This window comes from Notamacropus eugenii, chromosome 2 (genome assembly GCF_028372415.1).
Source record: "Notamacropus eugenii isolate mMacEug1 chromosome 2, mMacEug1.pri_v2, whole genome shotgun sequence".
NCBI classification, from domain to species: domain Eukaryota; kingdom Metazoa; phylum Chordata; class Mammalia; order Diprotodontia; family Macropodidae; genus Notamacropus; species Notamacropus eugenii.
The window spans coordinates 101,719,765-101,738,965 of NC_092873.1; the positions used below are offsets into that span (position 1 = coordinate 101,719,765).

The following is a 19,201-nucleotide window of genomic DNA, read 5'->3' on the forward strand; positions in this document are numbered from 1 at the left end:
AAATTTCTGTTAGATGGCCATAAAATAAAGAAGTAATTTTTAAAATTTAATTTTTTAAATTTACATTCAAAAATATAATTTTAAATTCACAGACCTCCCCCTGAAATATGTCTACAAATCCTTTAAGAATCTATGCACCTCACATTAAAAACCCCAGATCTGGTCCAGAACTTTCATTTTTGAGACAAAACATGAGACTCAGAAATGTTAAATGATTTGCCCAATGTTAACCATCTATCAGGACTGGGATTAAAACCCAGGTCTTCTGATTACAAATCCATTGCTTTTTCCCCCATAACAAGAGTATCAATTTAAAGAGGCAATATTTACCTCTGGACTGTTTCTTCCCCCATCGGTGCTATGACCCCTTTCCACAAGAGATAAATTTTCAAGGCACGAGGGACACAAGTCACTCTTAAACCAAATATATTTTTTATTCTTAAAATAAATAGTAGATTAGGGGGTTATCACTCTCCCTGGGAGAATGGGTTACGTTCCCCTAAGGTTGGATTGCTAGCTTTTGGGGGGTCTATACTTGGAAGGAGGCAAGATAAAACCTTGGGGCCAAATACCTAACGGAGCCAGCTGACGGGGATGCAGAGGGTGGCTATCGGTCTGGAGTTCAGGCTTCGAGGTTAGATGGAAAGATGACTGAGAAGCCAGCTGTGTTCTGGACCAGGCCTCTGTAGGTGTTGACTCTCCCTTGGATAGTATGTGGGGAAGCTTTTGGGTGGCCTGCCGGGGGAGTGGTGGGGGCCGAGGGCGAAGCACAACCTTTGTTCTTAAACTGCATCCACAGAGACAGGGCCCAACCACTGCGGGGAGGAATGGGCAGAGTTTGTTCTCCCCCCACCATTCGCTCTGCCCCATGAAGTTATCCCCCAATATTGCCTTCTGCCTCCAGCGCCTGAAGGTTTGCTCCTTTCTGGGAATGGAGGGAGAAAAGGAAATTAGATAAGGAGAAAATAAATGGAGGGAGAAGGGCAGTTTAAAAAAAAGAGACTGAGATAGACACAAAGTGGCTAGAGAATTCAAGCAGAAAAAGGAGAAATAGCCACTTTGGGGCTTTGGTTAAAGAATTCAATGACCATACATACCGTGGATTTTTCTGACTGTGGGGGACTACCTCAGTACAGCTGCAGTTGGTGATGGGGTCTTCACTAGAATCTTCATTCATTTTCTCTGAGAAAGAGAGAGATAGGAAGAGAAGGGGGGGGAACCAATAGGTGGAGGGACTGGAATTAGGGAATGAGGGGTAAAGGAGAGACAGAAGTGAAGACCTAGAAGACAGTAAAGAGGAAGAAAAGAAGGAAATTGGGGGTACAAAGGTTAGAAACTCACTCAAACCTCAAATATGAATCCGGACAACTCCTACATAGCTGGGAGAGTGGGAGGGATTAAAGGGGGAGATGATGAAAGGAGGGAGCAAGGGAGAGAGATCATGGGAAGGGGAGTTGGGAGGGAGAGATCTTCTTCCACCTCCTCACATCCTCCCTTAGTCCGCCAGGGTCTAAGGAAGAAATAAACCAAGAGAACCATCACACTCCACCCCATGCACAGCAACCATTGTGATGTCACTATGTCAGCCCAGTCATAGGGTGGAGAATGGGGGAGACGGGGAAAGACAGCCCCGATGCAGTTTGACTGTGCCAGCAAGTATAGGGAGATCCATACTTTCCATAATAGTCATAGACTTCTCTGGATCCTCTGCCCCAAAGCATGGCTTTACAGATACTTTCCTGCCAGTTTTGGGGATGACTGTCATTCTTAAGCCCCACCCTTCAAGGGAATACCCTTAGACTCCCCATCTCAAATGACGCTTTTTCCTGAAAGGGGAGAAAGGGGTAGAAATAGAAACAGGACTTGGGAGTCTGGGCACTTAGAAGGCTCTTCCTTCTAGCAGAAATAATAATAGTGTTTGTATATGTGTGTGTGTGTGTGAGTATACATGTGTGTTTACTTCCTATACAGGTTTATAAAGTGTTTACCTTCCTCACAACCCATTGAGGTAGGTCATATATTTCTTATTCAATGGCCCCCATTTTACAAGAGCAACTAGGTTATATAGTGGATAGAGTGCATGTCTTCCTGAGTTAAAATCTCACCCCAGACAATTACTGGTTTGTGTTATCTTGGGCAACTCACTTAATCCTCTGGGCCTCGGTATCCTCTCTGGTAAAAAACAAGCAACAGAAAGAAATGGCAAACCACTCCAGTAAATTTGCCAAGAAAACCGCAAATGGGATTATGAAAAGTCAGACACATCTAAAAACAGTGTGTGTGTTCATCTTTTGTTGCTGAAGAAGACCATGCCATCAGAGAAATGATGACACGACTTGCACTTGACTTGGTTTTGAGTGAGGGAGGGCTGTGAAGGTCACCAGCCTCACTTCTCCTCTAGAGCCATCTGAATCCAGTGACCAGATATTCTTCAGGATGACTGGAGATGACCCAGGATGAGGCAATTGGGGTTAAGTGATTTGCCCAAGGTCACATAGCTAGTGAGTGTCAAGTGTCTGAGGTGAGATTTGAACTCAGGTCCTCCTGACTCTTGTAGTGGTGCTCTATCCACTGTACCACCTAACAACAACAAATTTTACAGATGAGGAAAAACCTGAGGTTCAGAAGGTAATGTGCTTTGCTCAGTGTAATACAAATAGAAGTGGAAATTGAATGCAGGTTATCTGTCATGAAGATCAATAGTACTTCTTTACACATGCAGAATACAGAAGACCAATATGGCTTCTAAAAATGTTTTTGAAAAAAATATTTTATTTTTCACCAATTACATGTAAAAGCAATTTTTAAGATTCATTTTAAAAATATTTTTTAAAAAATATTTTCCCCAATTACATATAAAAACAATTTTAGCATTCTTTTTTTTTAATTTTGAGTTCCAAGTTTTCTCCCTCCTTCCCTTTCCTTCCCTTTTACAGAGATTATTTATTGATAAGGCAAGCAATTTGATATAGGTTATAACTGTGCAGTCATGCAAAATTTATTTCCATGTTAGTTACATTGTAAAAGAAAACACAGATCAAAACACACATATGAAAATGAAAGTGTTTGCTTCTATCAGATTCCATTAGTTGTTTCTTTGGAGGTGGATAGCATTTCTCATCATGAGTCCTTCAGAATTGTTTTGGATCATTATACTGTTTAAAATAGCTAAATCACAGCTTTTCATCAAACAATAGTGCTTTACTATGTACATTCTTCTGGTTCTGCTCATTTCACTTTTCATCAGTTCATGTCTTCCCAAGTTTTTCAGAGAGCATCCTGCTAATCATTTCTAATAGCACAATAGTATTCCAACACCATCATATTCTACAATTTGTTCAGTCATTCCCCAGTTGAGGGGCATCCCCTCAATTTCCGGTTCTATCAAAAGAGCTGCTATAAATATTTTTGTACGTATAGGTCCTTTCCCTCTTTCATTCATTCTTTCTTCGTCTTCTTCTTCATCTCTGTGGGATACAGACTTAATAGTGGTATTGCTGAGTCAAAAGGTATGCACAGTTTTATATAACCCTTTGTGCATAGTTTAAAATTCCTCTCCACAAAGGTTGGATCAGTTCACAACTCCATCAACGCATTAGTGTCCCAATTCCCCTCCTACATTTGTCTTTTTCCTTTTTGAAAGTCAGATTTTCTCTTCAGCTTTGGTCTTATCATCAGGAATACTTGAAAGTCCTCTATTTCATTAAATATCCATTTCCCCCCAATGGGTTATACTCAGTTTTGCTAAGTAGTGATTCTTGATTGTACTCTTGGCTCCTTTGCCCTCTGGAATATTATATTTCAAGCCCTCTAATCCTTCAATGTCGAAGCTACAAAATCTTGTGTTATCCTGATTGTTGCTCCAAGATATCTGAATTGTTTCTTTCTGGCTGCTTGAAATATTTTCTCCTTCACTTGGGGGCACTGGAATTTGGCTATAATATTCCAGGGACTTTTCATTTGGGAATCTCAGGAAGCGACAGGAGGATTCTTTCAATTTCCATTTTACCCTCTGGTTCTAAGATTATTTCTTGAAAAATGATGTCTAGGCTCTTTTTTTTATCATGACTTTCATTTAGTCCAATAATTCTTAAACTATCTCTCCATCTAATTTCCAAGTCAGTCATTTTTCCAATAAGATATTTCTTTTTTTTTTGTTTTATTGTTTCTTGATGCCTATGGAGTCATTAGATTCTACTTACCCAATTTTAATTTGAAAGTAATTATTTTCTTCAGTGAGCCTTCTGTACAGCCTTTTCCATTTGGTCAGTTCTACTTTTTTAAGGAGTTCTCTTCAGTGAATTTTTGGTTACCTTTTTTCCATTTAGTCAATTCTGCTTTCTAAAGCATTCTTTTCTTCAATGAATTTTTGTGCCTCTTTTATTATTTGGCGTATTCTGTTTTTTAAGGTGGTGTTTTTTCAGGGTTGTGTGTGTGTGTTTAAGTGGGGTGTGTGTGTGTGTGTGTGTGTGTGTGTGTGTGTGTGTGTGTGTGTGTCCTTTACCAAGGACTATTTTTTCATGATTTTCTTACATCATTCTCATTTTCTTTCCCAATTTATCCTCTACATCTTTTGTTTGATTTTTAAAATCCTTTTTGAGATCTTCTAAGAATTCTCTTTGGGTCTTAGACCAATTCACATTTTTCTTTGAGGCTCTGGATATAGCTGTTCTGACTTTATTGTCTTCTTCTGAGCTTGTGTTTTGATCTTCCCTGCCATCACAGTAATTTTCTATGATCAGGTTCTTTTTTTTTGTCATTTGCTCATTTTTTTCTCACCTATTTCTTGACTTTTAACATTATAGTAAAGTTGAGTTCTGCTCCTGGGGTGGAGGAGGAACTGTCCCAAGCTTTGGGGATTTTGTGTTGCTTTTGTCAAAGCTAGTTTTAGGGGTACATAAGTTTTCAGTTCTTCCAAAGTGGTATGATCTAAGGAGATATGTGGTCACTGATCTCCTGGCCTGTGCTCTGGCCTGTTAGCCACTCTTCTCCTTCTTGGAACTGTGACAGTGGTTCCCCATGCTACAGTGTGCTAGGACTCTTTTTCTTTGCCCTGGGATTGCCACCAAGAATCATGCATGGGCAATGCAAAAGAGTTCTGCACCCAGTGCCAGCAAAGGGACCCTTGTAATCTCCTGACCAATTGTCTGACCCCCTTGCTATTTGTGGGCTGAGAGCTCTGGAAACATAGCTACTGATTCAGTTACCCTATTCACTCAGTCACTCTTAAGACCTGCTGCTGGCTTGGTGAAGTATAGCCTTCATTGGACTACAATCCACTTTCACCCCGGTGAGACATACCTTTCCTGCCCACCTTCTAAATTGTGTTGGGCTGAAAAATTGTTTCACACTGTCCTTTTGTTGGTTCTGCTGCTCCAGAATTTGTTTTCAGGCATTACTTTAAAATCATTTGGAGGGGAATTTGGGAAAACTCAGGTAAGTGCCTACCTTTATTTTGCCATCTTGGCTCTGTCCCATCAACACTGCTTCTTTAGCAGAGAGAAGGAAGTTCAGTCTAGATGAAGCAGAAATAGTAAGTAAAAGCATAGAAGTTGGAAAACACAAAAAAATCTCTGAAGGACAGTCAGTGACCAGTTTGTTTGGACCAGGAAATGGACTTTTGGGGAAGATTCATCAGAGCATTATCATATTATGGTAGGCTGATCAAGGAAGCATTTAGGGGAGAGTTCTCTCCCTGGCTTATTTGTTTTGGACCATCTAAAATATGCAAGACTCCTTAAAAGAATCGATTGCTGGACCCAGTACCCAAAGTACATTATGAAATTAAGTGTTGCTCTGTCTGAGCTAGATAGTGCTTCAAATTCTATGGTAGAATGAGCTTGGACTCTTGGTATTTTAAAGTCAAGGTATTTAGCAGACAAGCCTTAAGAAGTAGCAGGATGAAAGGTAGAAAATTGGAGATTCAGAGTCAGAAGCTACTCTAACACTTTAGTGACCATGAGCAAACAAAATATTCATTTCCCTGAATTTCAGTTTTTTCACCTATAAAAGGGACTTAAGGGATTATTCTTATAAGATCATTGTGAAGGAACAATCCTTGGTGTGTTAGAATAATACCCTCCTAGGTCTCCTCCCCCTTTCCTCTTCCATCACCCTTAAAACCTCGAAAGAGTAAAACATTTTTCCTCTAAAGATTCCCATATCATCTTCCATTTGTAATAAACATAACAATAACATAGTCAACACTCTTCCAAAAGATTTTATTGCACTAGCCAGAAACCAGAGAGATCAGGAAGGGTTCTCCCTGACTCCTAAACTTACCAAAGGGGTTTGTGAGGGACAAAAAAAAGATATTTCAGTTCTCTGCCATTTTCCTTCTACAAAGCCTTTGATGAATGCTAGAACATGTCGATGTTCTCACCCCTGCTCTACCTGATGAGCCCTCAGTAGTCACGTCTCCTTCCCACCATCTAACACACACAAATCCCTCGTTCATTGTTAGCAGGTCTGGCCTCCAAGGTTGGGTTGGAGGGAGGAAATAGTTCTCCTTCCCTAGGTCTGCCTTCAGAAAGTCTCTGGACCCAGACCATAAATGTGAAAAATAAAATTCTCTTCCCCTTCATTGCTCCTCCCCCATCTAGCCAGTTTGACAAACATTGATTAAGCCTTAATATGTGCAAAGTGTGTCAGGTTGTTGTTGTTTGCCTCTAATTCTCAAAGAGGACCATGACATCAGGAAGATGATGCCATGACTTGCAAGTGAATTGGATTTAAGTGAAAGCTGTGCAAGGTCACCATCCTCACTTTCTTCTCCAAAACTATCGGGGTCCAGTGGCAACATATAGATCAGGACAACTGGAGATGGCCCCTAGTGTGTCAGAAATGGTGGCTACAAAGATATGGCAACTAGTGTATAACTTCTCACACTTGAGGGACCCCTATAAAAAGCTATCTTAGAATCAAGGTACTCAGTGGATTGACATCCACTTAAAACCATAGTTCATGAGCTCCAACAGGTGTTTCCACATTTATAAGAACATTTTGGCATCAAAAAAAAAAAAAAGGCATTTAATGCAATAGCACAGTTAAAAAGTAGCCATCGAACGCCCCCTACTCATAAACCTGGGACTCATTGTCCCCTAGATACACATACTCTCAGCTGGAATAGAGGACAGACATACGGGGATCCTATATGAGGACAACAAGCATGGGGAACATATGTGGAAGAACAACCCTAACCTCCATGGATGCAGGGCCACTGCTGTTTGCTGGTGATGCAATCTTGTTGGGCTGCTCTCTGCTGAGCTACCCTATTCTAGGCATTCTAGATCTTGACTGCTCCTCCTGGCTGGGTTGTTCTCACTGCTGCCACCTGCTGCTCCTCAGCTTTACATAATTTTCATTAGAGGTGCTACTTCTATATAACAAGAAAAAACTTGGACCAGCCACATCCCTCCTTCTCAGTGTATGGTCCATAGGATAAGCTGCAGATATTTTTTAAAAGCATGCCCTTATAAAAACAAATTTTCTCACTGGAAAAAAAATATGCTATCTATAATTGCCTACTGTCTATCCCCCAGATACAATATTCCATCCCCTAGTTCTCATTGTTGTCCAAGATACAGGCTAGAATGCTCTCTTGACTCAATTATGTCTGTTAGAATCCTTACCTCCTACAAAGCTCATCTTGAAATGCCATTTCCTTACCCCCAAAGTGCTTCTCTAGCCTTAAAAATGGATATTGTATTTACTTTGAAATATATATGTGTGTATGCATATATATGTGTACATACATACGTATATAGCTATATAGAAGTTCATAGGGGATCAGAAACTAATTTTTTTTCCTTTCTATCCCCTAACACTTAGCATTAGTGTCTGACTCACAGTAGGCACCTAATTGTTGCATGCTGACTGATAAGAAAGGTCTTTTAGCTCCCATAGTCTTATTCCAAGGAGGAAAATCTCTTTTGGAACACAGACCAGTCAATCAACTAATTAGAGCTGGAAGTCTCGAGCTAATCTATCTCTTGAGAGGGAACAAAGTGGCTTAGCCCCAGGCTTGAAGTCAGGAAGACTCATCTTCCTGAGTTCAAATCTGATTTCAGAAAGTTCCTAGCTGTGTGACCCACGGCAAGCCGTTTAATTCTTTTGGCCTTAGTTTTCTCATCTGTAAAATGAGCTGGAAAAGGCAATGGCAAACTACTCCAGTATCTTTGCCAGGAAAACCTCAAATGGGGCCAGGAAGACTGGAACACAACTGAAACAAATGAGCCAAATCTGTCTCTTGAACTCACTTTCTCCTACTAGCATAATTCTATTACATACATATACATAGTGAGGATAATACTCTGGGGCTCTCTCCTAGTCTGGTTACATTTGACCCTCAGTCTTCAAGAAAGGTAACTGAGAGGGTAATGGGTTGCAGGTGTGGCTCTTCTGTACTGTCATCAGTCAGTTTGGGGTCCCACCAAGTGTATTTCCCCTTTGTGAGGAGCTCTCTGGACTTCACCAAACGGTGGTTCCAGCTGACCTCTTCGCTCTTTTCTTTTATCTGTTCATTTGCATGAGACACTTAGATGATCTCAGAAAGCTGAAGAAAAGTGTGATGTCTCAGACCCACATCCTCCTTTTGGGTTTGTTGGAAACAAGTCCTCCAAAGAGGTTTGAGAGGAAACTCTACAAACAGGGACTTATTGGAGTTAAAGAAGATTTTCTAACTCTAGCCAGAAAGAATAGCAGGTAGCAATTGTGATGAAAAAGGAGGGCCATTAACGTTTTTCTAAATGGACATAAAGAAGATTAGAAGAAAGTGTAGACAAGCAGAACAGTTTTAAAAATAGCATGTAGAACTTTTTATTTTTTTAAAAACAAGTGGTATAAAATAGAAATTCGCAGTTTCATGTTTGTGTTGTTTAATCATTTCGGGCTTGTCTGACTCTTTGTGACCCCATTTGGAGTTTTCTTGACAAAGATACTGGAGTGGTTTGCCATTGCCTTCTTCAACTTATTTTACAGATGAGGCAAACATTTTCATATGCAAACTTCTTTTTGTGTTCTGCTATGTATATGAAAATGTTCATTTGGGGTGTTTAAATTCCAAACAGAAAAAAGCCAAATAATTAAATAATTTCCTTTTAAATAATTTCCTTTTAAAAAAGAGTGAATGAATAATGAAAACAATTATGAGACACGGACTATGTGCATCAGGGACAGAAAGAAAAAAAGGAAAGGCAATATATACATATGCATATATATACGTACATATATACACATACACACATTAGTATATACATATATACATGGATATATATATATACATATATACACCTAGATAGATAGGTAGATGAACGGACAGACAGACAGACAGAGACAGATAGACAGATAGACAGATAGATAGATAGATAGATAGATAGATAGATAGATAGATAGATAGATAGATAGATAGTCTTTTTCAACAGAATATGAGCTTCTCGAAAGCAGGGATTATTTCATTTGGGGTCTTTCTATCCCCAGCATCTAGAGAAATGCCTGGCATATAATAGGTCCTCTATAAAATATGCTTATTGGTTGATTGATTGGCCTAGGGTAATTGCCTCCAGGAGGAAGATAGGATTATATGTCAGGTTAATGTGAAACCCAAAAAGGAGAGGTTGCTGAGTGATGGAAGCAGAAAGTCTGGAAGTGACAATAAGGATCAAAGAATATACTTAATGGTCCTTCTGGTCCAGTGCATAGGAGGTCACAAGAAAAAGCACATCCAAAACCAAAGAGGATGGCCAAGCATGATGTGTCTTCTGCAGGGAATCAGATTTCCTGAAGTATAAGAAAATGGAAAGATTGCAAAAGGAAAAGGTCCAAAGAGAAAGGAAATGTGTGAATTCTCTAACAGGGCTTCCACAATGGAGGAAAGGACAGACTCAGATAGGGACTTAGTAGGGACAGAGTTAAGGCAGATGAGGATGACAGAGCAGAGAATGTTACAAGGAAAGGAAGTTTTTGCTTAGGTATCTAACCAATTTTAGTCAACTTAGAGAGGAAGATATAGGAGCTTTTTCAATATAGAATAGGGATAGAATATCATTTGAATGGAGTTTCTACTCTCAAGGGTTCTGTGGTAGCAGGAGACAGCATCCATTCTCTCTCCAATGCTATGGAAGAAGGAAGACTGGTCCTGATGTCAGAAACCCTATTCATAAATCTGTTCCTAAGGATAAGGGGCATGGTGTCTAAGACCCTGGTCCTAAGCAGGGTCCTGTAGGTAAAACCAGGTTTCTAAGGCTCTGGTTTTAGAGGTGGGAGGCTTAGAATCCAAAAATCTAATCCTAGAGGCAAAAGGCCTGGTATCTAGCTCTGGTCCTGGAAGTAAGGGACTTGGTTTCTAGTCCTAACTCAGTGTCCCAATTCCTAGAAATTAGAAATCTATCATCTCAGGCACTGGTTCCAGAGATGAGACCTAGTGTCCTAGACTTGAGTCCTGAAGGTGAGAGGCCTGGTCTCCCACCAGGACTCCTAGAAGTAAGATATCCAGTGTCCCAAGGGGTCCTGTCATAGAAGTGAGGGACCTGGGGTCCTGTGCTCTGGTCATAAAGATGAAGGGTCTGGTGTCTGAGACTAGTCCTGGAGGTGAAAGTTCTGGTGTCTGGAACTTTGGAGTTAGGGGTCCTGGTCTCCCAGGCTTTGTTTCTGAAGGTGAGGCCTTAGTATCTGAAACTCAGGCCCTGAGTTCCTAGATAGGATATGAATGGCAAGAAGTTTGTTAAGTCTTGGGCTTAGTCCTGGAGAGGAGGAGCCCAGTGTCTAGGGCTCTGATCCTGGAGGTGAAAAGCTTGGTGTCTGAGGCTCTGGTTTTGGAAGTGAGGATCGTTTAGTTCAAGACAAGTTTCCTCTCCATCAATAAATACCCTTCCTTTACACACCTATTGGATAGTTTATCTCTGGAATTTTGTAAACTGAAAAGAGCCTTGTGAATGCAAGCAACGAAATTATTGGGTGATGAGTCATGAGTAGGATTGCCAACCAACTGATATCAGACCAATCTGACCAGTGTTTTATCATAGAATCTGCTTGCTTCTTCTGGATGTTGTCTTTTGTGGACCCCTTTATTTAGTTTAATTTTGGTTAATCCTAGTCAGGGAGATGGGTACTGAGGAATAGGATTAACATATTTTTACAAACTAAAGTCAGTCCTGGTACATAATAGATCCTTAATAAATGCTTATTTATTAATTAGTGCATTGACTGACAAAGTCTTTTGCAAAGTCTTCTTATAAGTTCACTTTCTTTTCTTGCAATCAGAATTATCCAGGTGGAACAGTGGCCTTATGAGGTTCAAAGTACACCCGTCTGGCCTCTTTCCCAATTTTGCCCTAGGCTAGGCTATGTACCTACTGGAAGTGGCCCCATGCAAACATAGCCAGTCACCAGAGATCTCAATGGAACCTCCTTGCTCTTATTGTTGAATAGTTTTCTCTCTCTCCCATACAGATCTTGTCTCTACCCCTGGGATTTACACTCTATAAAGTAAAATAAATACTTCTGATCAAACATCCTTAGGCTGAGTAGATAATTAGATATCAAGGCAGGGCTTCTTCCTTTGTGTTCATTGCAATGGTTAGGGCTTTGTATTACCACTCTTTGGTCTATCTTGCTTGGAACTCACCATCTCCAAAAAGGAGACTATCATAACTGACCCTTGAACTCAGAGAATTTAATTGAATAAATATTTCTTGAGAGACAACTAGATATAGTGAAGCCAGCCTTGGAATCTGAAAGACCCCAGTTCAAGTCAGACACATACAGAGTGTATGACCCCGGGCAATACACAACCTCTCAATGTACTAGGAAGCTCTATCAGACTGTAAGTTTCAAAGGAGATGCCAACCTGAATTGGTAAAGGAAATTTCCTAGTTGAAAGTTCTCTAAACCAATGAAATCATGGGATTAGTCTAAAAAAAATTTCTTAATCATCTGCTACATGCAGCAAAGCAAATATTTATTGTAGCATATCTTCAGATCACTGTGTCAAGGGGAATACCAACTATAGAAGACTCCATAGGACCAAAGCTTGGTATTGGAAATAAAAGCTCTTGGGATTCTTCTCACCTCATATAGTAAGTTAAAAAGTGACAAGTCACTAAGCTAGGGTCTGAGGATACGAAAATGAAAAACATTACTTAGACGATTGGCTAGAGGGCACTGAAACATTGGTGACTTGCCCTGGGTCACACAGCCAGCCTGTGTCAGAGGTGGGATACTTTCCTTCAGGTTGGCTCATTATCCATTCTATCAAGAAGAGCTAGTGTGTAATCAGGCTATAGAGAGACAGAGCTAGATGGTGGGGTGTTTAAAATCAAGCTAAGGAGTTACTGCCCTCCCTAAAGGTAGTCACTGCAATTTTCTATTGAAAGACAGCTATTGACAAGGGAGTTACTGAAAGTTTCTGAAGAAGGGGAGTTACGTGGTCAGATCTTAGAGAGATTATTTTGACAATTGTTTGTTTTATAGAGGGTGGAGGAAGATAATAAGTAGCATCACCTCACAATATATTAGTGAGAAGTAGAGGAAAACACAAATCTTCAGAAAGCTTAGCATGAATCCCAGAGAAGCTACATCATCCCAAGAATATGGATAGGTGGAATTGGAAAGATGACAACAAATAGATAAAAAATGAAACAGATCTCTCAGTATTTCTATAAAAACTGTTTTGATAATCAAGGGCAATAAAAACCACATTGGTCCTAACACCTCAGTCCCTAAAATGTGCTGTATGAAGAAGTAGAAATGCCACTAAAGATGAAGACAGGAAGGGGAACTATGGATAACCAAGTACAAATAGAAGAAATCGATGCTGTTACAATACCATTTTGAAAACACTGAGGGATAAATTTTCCAAAAATCTCAAAAAGAAGAGGAGGGTAGAGGATGTGCTAAATGCTATGCAGAGCACTACATAAAGAGAGAGAGAGAGACAGAGAGAGAAAGAGAGAGAGAAATCTAAAAGCCCCTGCCCTCAAAGTGCTATATTCTATTGGAAGGAAACAACATGTACACAGATAAATATATACAAAATATTTTGGATTGTGGAGGATCTGAGGGAATCAGAAAAGCATCCCTCAAACAGGAGGCAGTGGCCTTGTGACTAAGTCTTGAAGGATTCTCAGGGCCTCAGAAAAGGAGGATCAAGGATGAGAAATCTTCTGCAGAAAGCCTGGTGTTCATGAAACAAGAAGAGGTAAATTCATGAGAAAGAGATCTAGTATGAGAGCAAATTTGATAACGATGGAGAGAGAAAGTACCAAAGGACAGGATGGAAGGGACTAGGGACTACATAGCAGTAGGCCTGAGAGTGGATCAAGGTTGAAGGGAAAAGCCTCAAGATGTAGATCAAGATTTTTAATCAAAAGGAGTAAGGCAGTGGTTTCTTTCTTTTTTTTTTTTTTAATTTCACAAACCCTTTTTTTTCCCCAGTAGATTACTGAATACTTTTATTCTGCACATGGAAGCCAATAAAAATCTGGCCTGTGGGCTCATCAGGGCTGCATCACAAGTACATGGCTCCACACATCATCAACACCAGGGTTGGGGGTGAGAACAGGTCCTTCTATCCTAGTCACAAGATGATAAAGAGTCTCCCAAGAGAGAGTCAGATGATCAGGAAGTCTCTGGTGTAACACAATTCTAACAAAGCAGTGAGAACATTATAGAAAGGTGGAAGGGAGAGGGAAGTTAAGTAGCAGAGGCCCTTGCTAGTATTTGTTGCTGTCCATTATTAGGGCAGAAGTAGATTTCTACAAAGGTGACTGGCACCAGTGAGCTCTTAGGCCTCCTAGCCACAGAGCTTACTTGGCCTGAGGGTTTTTGAAGTTCCTCCCAGTAAATTTAGCCTTGCTGCCCAGTTCTTCCTCAATTCTGAGAAGCTGGTTCTACTTGGCCAGATGCTCAGATGGGCAGGGGGCACCAGTCTCGATCTGCCCAGTACAGAGACCCACTACTAGGTCTGCAAAGAAGGTATCTTCAGTCTCCTCAGAATGATGGGAAACCATTACTCCCCACCCATTGGACTGGGCCAGCTTGCACTCCTGGAGAGATTCAGTCACAAAGCCAATCTGGTTCACTTTGAATAGGAGACAGTTGCAAGCTTTCTCTTTTACAGCCTTTTCAGTGAGCTTGGGATTGATCCCTGTGAGATCATCTCCTACCACCTGGATGCCTGAAGTAGCAGTGAAATTTTTCTAAGCTTCCCAATCATCCTGGTCAAAGGGATCTTCAATAGACACCACTGGGTAATCCTTGAGGAAGCTCTTCTAGAGGTCCCCAAGCTCAAAAGGGGAGATGTATCTGCTGGAATCATCAGGAGACTTGAAGTCCAAGTCATATTTCACAGATCAGAAGAATTCAGAGGCAGCAACATCCATGCCAATTACAACCTTATCAGTTTATCCAGCCTTACCAATAAGCATTCTTTAGCAGGTCTAAAGTTTCTTTATTTTCCAGGATATTAGGAGCAAAGCCACCCTCATCTGCTATGTTGATGGCATTCTGTCCATATTTCTGCTTAATCACACTCTTCAAGTTGTGGTAGACCTCAGCTCCAATGAGCATGGCCTCCTCAAAGTCTGCTGCTCCAACAGGGAGGATCATGAACTCCTGCATGGCCAACTTGTTACCAGCATAGGAACCACCATTGATCACTCTGAAGGCTGGAACTGGCAGGATGACTTCATCATCACCTGCAAATTCAGCAACATGATGGTATAGGAAGACACCTTTCTCAGCAGCTCCAGCCTTACAGACAGCAAGAGACACTCTCAATATGGCATTTGCACCAAATTTAGATTTATTCTCAGGCCATCCATCTCTATCATCAATTTGTCAATCTTCTCCTGCTCCAAAACATTCAGTTTCTTGCTCATCAGGGTCAGGGCAATAGTTTTACTGATGTACTCAACCACTTTTGAGACATCTTTCCCCATGTAATAGGTCTTATCATTGTCTTGGAGCTCCAGGGTTTCATGGATACCAGTAGAGGCACCACTGGGCACAGCAGCTCAGAATTGACCTTTTTCAGTGTAGAGATCAATTTCAACAGTGGGGTTTCCATGAATGTCAAAGATTTCTCTTGCCTGGATCTTATAAATAGACATGTTGAGTTTCTGGATAGGGCTTCCTCCTCTGGGCTCAGAGAACACAGGCCGAGGGCCACAAACCCCTTTTTAACAACAAATGCTTACTAGTTTGGACCCAGACAAGCCAAATACTATCAAATCAGATATTTCTTTTTTGTGAGATCATTACTGTAAATATCATTATCCCTATTTTATAAAGTGTTATTTTCTTCAGTATTTTTTGTCTCCTTTAGCAAGCAATTGAATCATTTTTTATGATTTTCTTGCATTGCTATCATCGCTCTTTCCAATTTTTGCTCCACTTCTCTTACTTGATTTTCAAAATCCTTTTTGAGCTCTTCCATGGCCTGAGACCAATTCATATTTTTGTTGGAGGCTTTGGAAGGAGGAGCTTTGAATTTGTCCTCTTCTGTTTGTATACTTTGCTCTTCTTTGTCACCAAAGTAAGATTCTATAGTATGATTCTTTTTCCAGTTTTTTGCTTATTTCCCCAGCCATTTACTTGACGTTTGAGGTCTTTGTCAAGGTAGTTCTCTGCTTCCAGTGGGGAGGTGGAGTACTGTCAGCTGCTTGTTTCCCCCCACAATCTTTAGGTCTAGAGCTCCAGAAACAGCAGCTGCTTCTGTCACTGCCCCTGCCCCTGTTTCTGCTGCCACTGCTGTGGTTGCCAAGGGCTCCAACACCCTCCTTTTCCCTGGGGCTGGGGCCAGACCACTCTATTCTCTCACAAGTCCCACAGGTTTTTCCACTGACCTTCCAATTTCTCCTCAATGTTTTGGGGTCGTAGAGTCTGGAAACCACCACAGGTGCCTGAGACTCAGTGCCCCCAAGACCTGCTCAAGTCCTATCTGTGCTGGTGTGGCCCACACTGGACTGCACTCTGCTCCCAGCTCAGGGTGATAGAGACCTCCCAGTGACCTTCCAGGCTGTCTTGGGCTGGAGATTTGCTTCACTCTGCCATTCTGTGGGTTCTGCAGCTTCAGAATTTATTTAGAGTCATTTTTTACAGGTATTTGTATGGGTTTGTGGGGAGAATACTAGCAAGACCATGCTGTTACTCTGCTATCTTAGCTTCACCCCCATCCCTATTTTATAGACGAAGAAACTGAGGTTCAGAGCAGTGATAAAGGAGACAAATTCAAGTGTCTATTAAAGCTTTTTGTTGTTGTTCAGTCATTAAAAAACACTGGAATAGTTTGCCATTTCTTTAACTCCCTTTATAGATGAGGAAACTGAGGTACACAGGGATAAATAACTTGTCTAGGGCCACATTTGGTTGTCTGAAGTCAGATTTGACTTCAGGAAGATGAGTCTTTCTGACTCCAGGACAGGTGCCTGCTCCACTGTGCCACCTGGCTGCCTTCTATTAAAGCTTATTTTTAAAGTATTGATTGATTGATAGTAGACCATAAATTCAGGTCCTAATCCAAACTCTACCATTTGACTAGCAATATGACCTTGAATAAGTCACTTATTCTCTGTTGATCTTACTTTAATATTTTTTGAATCTAGTTGAATTGAGGGTTTTGGATTAGAGAACTCTAAAGTTTCTGTCAATTCTGCCATATGTAAACAGTAGAAAAAAAAATGTATTTTTACCTCAATGGGGAATTAATCTAGAAAAGGGTATGAGAAGAATATGTTATAAAATATACCTAACCTTTAAAAAGTCGATGTCTGACTTCTCGTGATAGAGAGATCACTTGGTACTTTCAGGGCCACATCACACTATATCTGACACAGCTTGGTCTGATTCCTTCCTTCCTATGTTCCAGGACAGATAGAGGATGAGAGAATGAGCTCCTATGCCTAGAAAAGGCAGGCCATGAGATGAATTCTGAATAAGAGAAAAACAGATACCAAACTCAAACAAAGTAGAATGACAGGTGAGCAAATATTTATATAATTAATAAATAGGGCTAGTGACTGGTCCTGTGATTACATTGGTATAGAGAACTCCCAGGTGAGCAAAATCCCTCTACTCCTTCTTCAGTTTATAGTCTTAGAAAGTTGGCTAGAGCAGTAGAGTCAAATGCAAATAGAAATGGAGCCATTAAACCGTACCTAAGGATTCCTACAGGCTTCTTATTTACATAGAAAATCACATTTTATTATTATCTATGTTTTATTGTATTTTCATTTATTTTGTTAAATACTTCCCAATTACATTTTAAGCTGGTTTGGGCTCATTCAGGGGTGTTGTGGGCTCCATGCCTCTAGTGGGCCATATTTGACACCTTTGGTCTAGATGCCATGCTTCTTATATGGGGTCAAAAAAAATTTGGCAACAGTAAAAGGATCCTGAACACGCAAAGACCAAAAACTAATTCAAAATTAAACTTGTAATGAATCCAAGGTATTTCTGGCAGCATTTGCCCCTCTTGCATTTGAAACTTCACTGCAGCCTTGGTTCAGAGCACAAAACATGAAAACTTTGCGCTGCACATGCCCTGAAGCCATGCAACCATAAGTAACAGCTGCCAAAACACAAAAGCAGTGGGCAAGCGAAAGAAGTTTAAGAATCCCTGGTCTAGAATACTAAGAGGTTAATTGACTTACCCAAGTTCACATAGCTTGTACATGTCAGAGGAAGGACTTGAAAAACCTTCCTGTTTTCATAGTCCAGTTGTCCATCTTCTATACTATACTATCTCTCACTATTAATTAATTATTATATTTAATCATATACTTGGTTGATTAATTAAGTCTGCTCCCTGTATGACTTTGGGCACATCATTAAACCTTTCCGGGACTCAATTTTCTCTCTAAAAAATGAGAGCTTTAGACTAGAAATATCTCTAAGGCTTTTTTCAGACTCAATCTTACCATTCTGTGACACTCGAGTAATAAGGGTTGGGTTCAAGATGAGAGAACTGTGTTTTCTGGGTGTTCACAGGGTTGAGAGTAGTTGAGTAGACATATGGAAGGCAATTTTTGGATAATATGTATAGAACAGGCCAGGCCAGTTCCTGTGGCAAGTTTCCATGAGGCCAGGCTCCTCAGCTGAGTGGCCAGGTTCCTCAGCTGAGTTTCCAGGCCTACCTTCCCCCACCTACACACACACACACACACACACACACACACACACACACACACACACACACACACACACACACACACACACACACACACACACACACACACACGGAGTAGTTGTGATTTTGGTTGCCCCTAAAGTCCACTAAGTACCAGACAAACATGTGACTGGTCTCAGGGAAGGAGGAGGCCCTCAGCATTCAATCTGGGAGGCTCTCTGGGCACACAGAGGGTCTGGGGCAGGGTCACCCCAGGCTAGGGAGAGGGATTTCCTGACAGGGTTGAGTTGGAGGGGAAAGTCTGGGGCAGGTGGTAGTTAGGGAGACCCAGCAAGAACAGGAAACAGGGAGTAGGGGGGATAGGGAACTGGTTCTGCCAGAAAAGCCTCATGTAAGGCAATGACTGGGAAACCAGAAGAGGTGTTGGCAGCCAAAGGCTATAAAAGCAGGGTCAGAGCAAAAGGGAAAAATTGACAAGGAGAAACAGAAATGGTGACTTGGACCTGGAGAAGACTGAGGTTGGGGATGAAAGGAGGAGTTTAGGGAAAGGGGGGGTGTAATGTTAATGGAGAGAACGAGGAGGTGGGAGTCAGGCTGAGAGATCTGGGTGTTGAGTTAGTAATCCAAGCCGAGACAACTACCTCAGGGCCGCTGGGTCCTTTTCAGGCTGTGTTTATTTAATAAAAAAAGCCAGTGAAGTAACTGCAGATTTCATTGTCAATTCACCAATGCCTCTCTGTACTATTGCTTTCCATCTCTATGTTTGGGCTCTGAAGCCCACCCTGCTGGGCTAAAGCCCCTACCCATCCTACCCCCAATTCCAACATCCCCCTCCTGCTGCCGCCACTCCTCTTATTATGGCTAGTATGTCAAGTATTTATCATAGAAGTGTCCTGGAGACCCCCTCCCCCCTCCTCACACTGAAAACACAACCCACCTCTTTCTATTTTAAACTTGGCAGACTTTTAGTTTATTAACCACCCAAAAAACTCTCCAGAGTCTCCTGCTCCCGCCGCCTGCCTTCCTTCCATCCTTCCCCTTGTCTCAATTTTCGTCTCTCTTCTCTCTCTCTCTCTC

General features: G+C 41.1%; 2 long non-coding RNA genes and 1 pseudogene across 2 annotated transcripts in view; all 3 read right to left on the reverse strand.

The window, feature by feature from the left end:
* The window catches only part of LOC140526118 (uncharacterized), a 310,915-nt gene that overhangs the window by 136,964 nt on the left and 154,750 nt on the right, over positions 1-19,201 (reverse strand). The window lies entirely within an intron of this gene.
* LOC140526116 (uncharacterized) lies at positions 410-18,141 on the reverse strand. Its single transcript, XR_011974248.1, has 4 exons — positions 16,750-18,141; positions 1,348-5,515; positions 1,098-1,182; positions 410-925 (listed from the first exon to the last, which is right to left on the reverse strand). It is a non-coding gene; the product is annotated as an uncharacterized lncRNA (long non-coding RNA).
* LOC140526114 (alpha-enolase pseudogene) lies at positions 1,348-16,752 on the reverse strand (annotated as a pseudogene).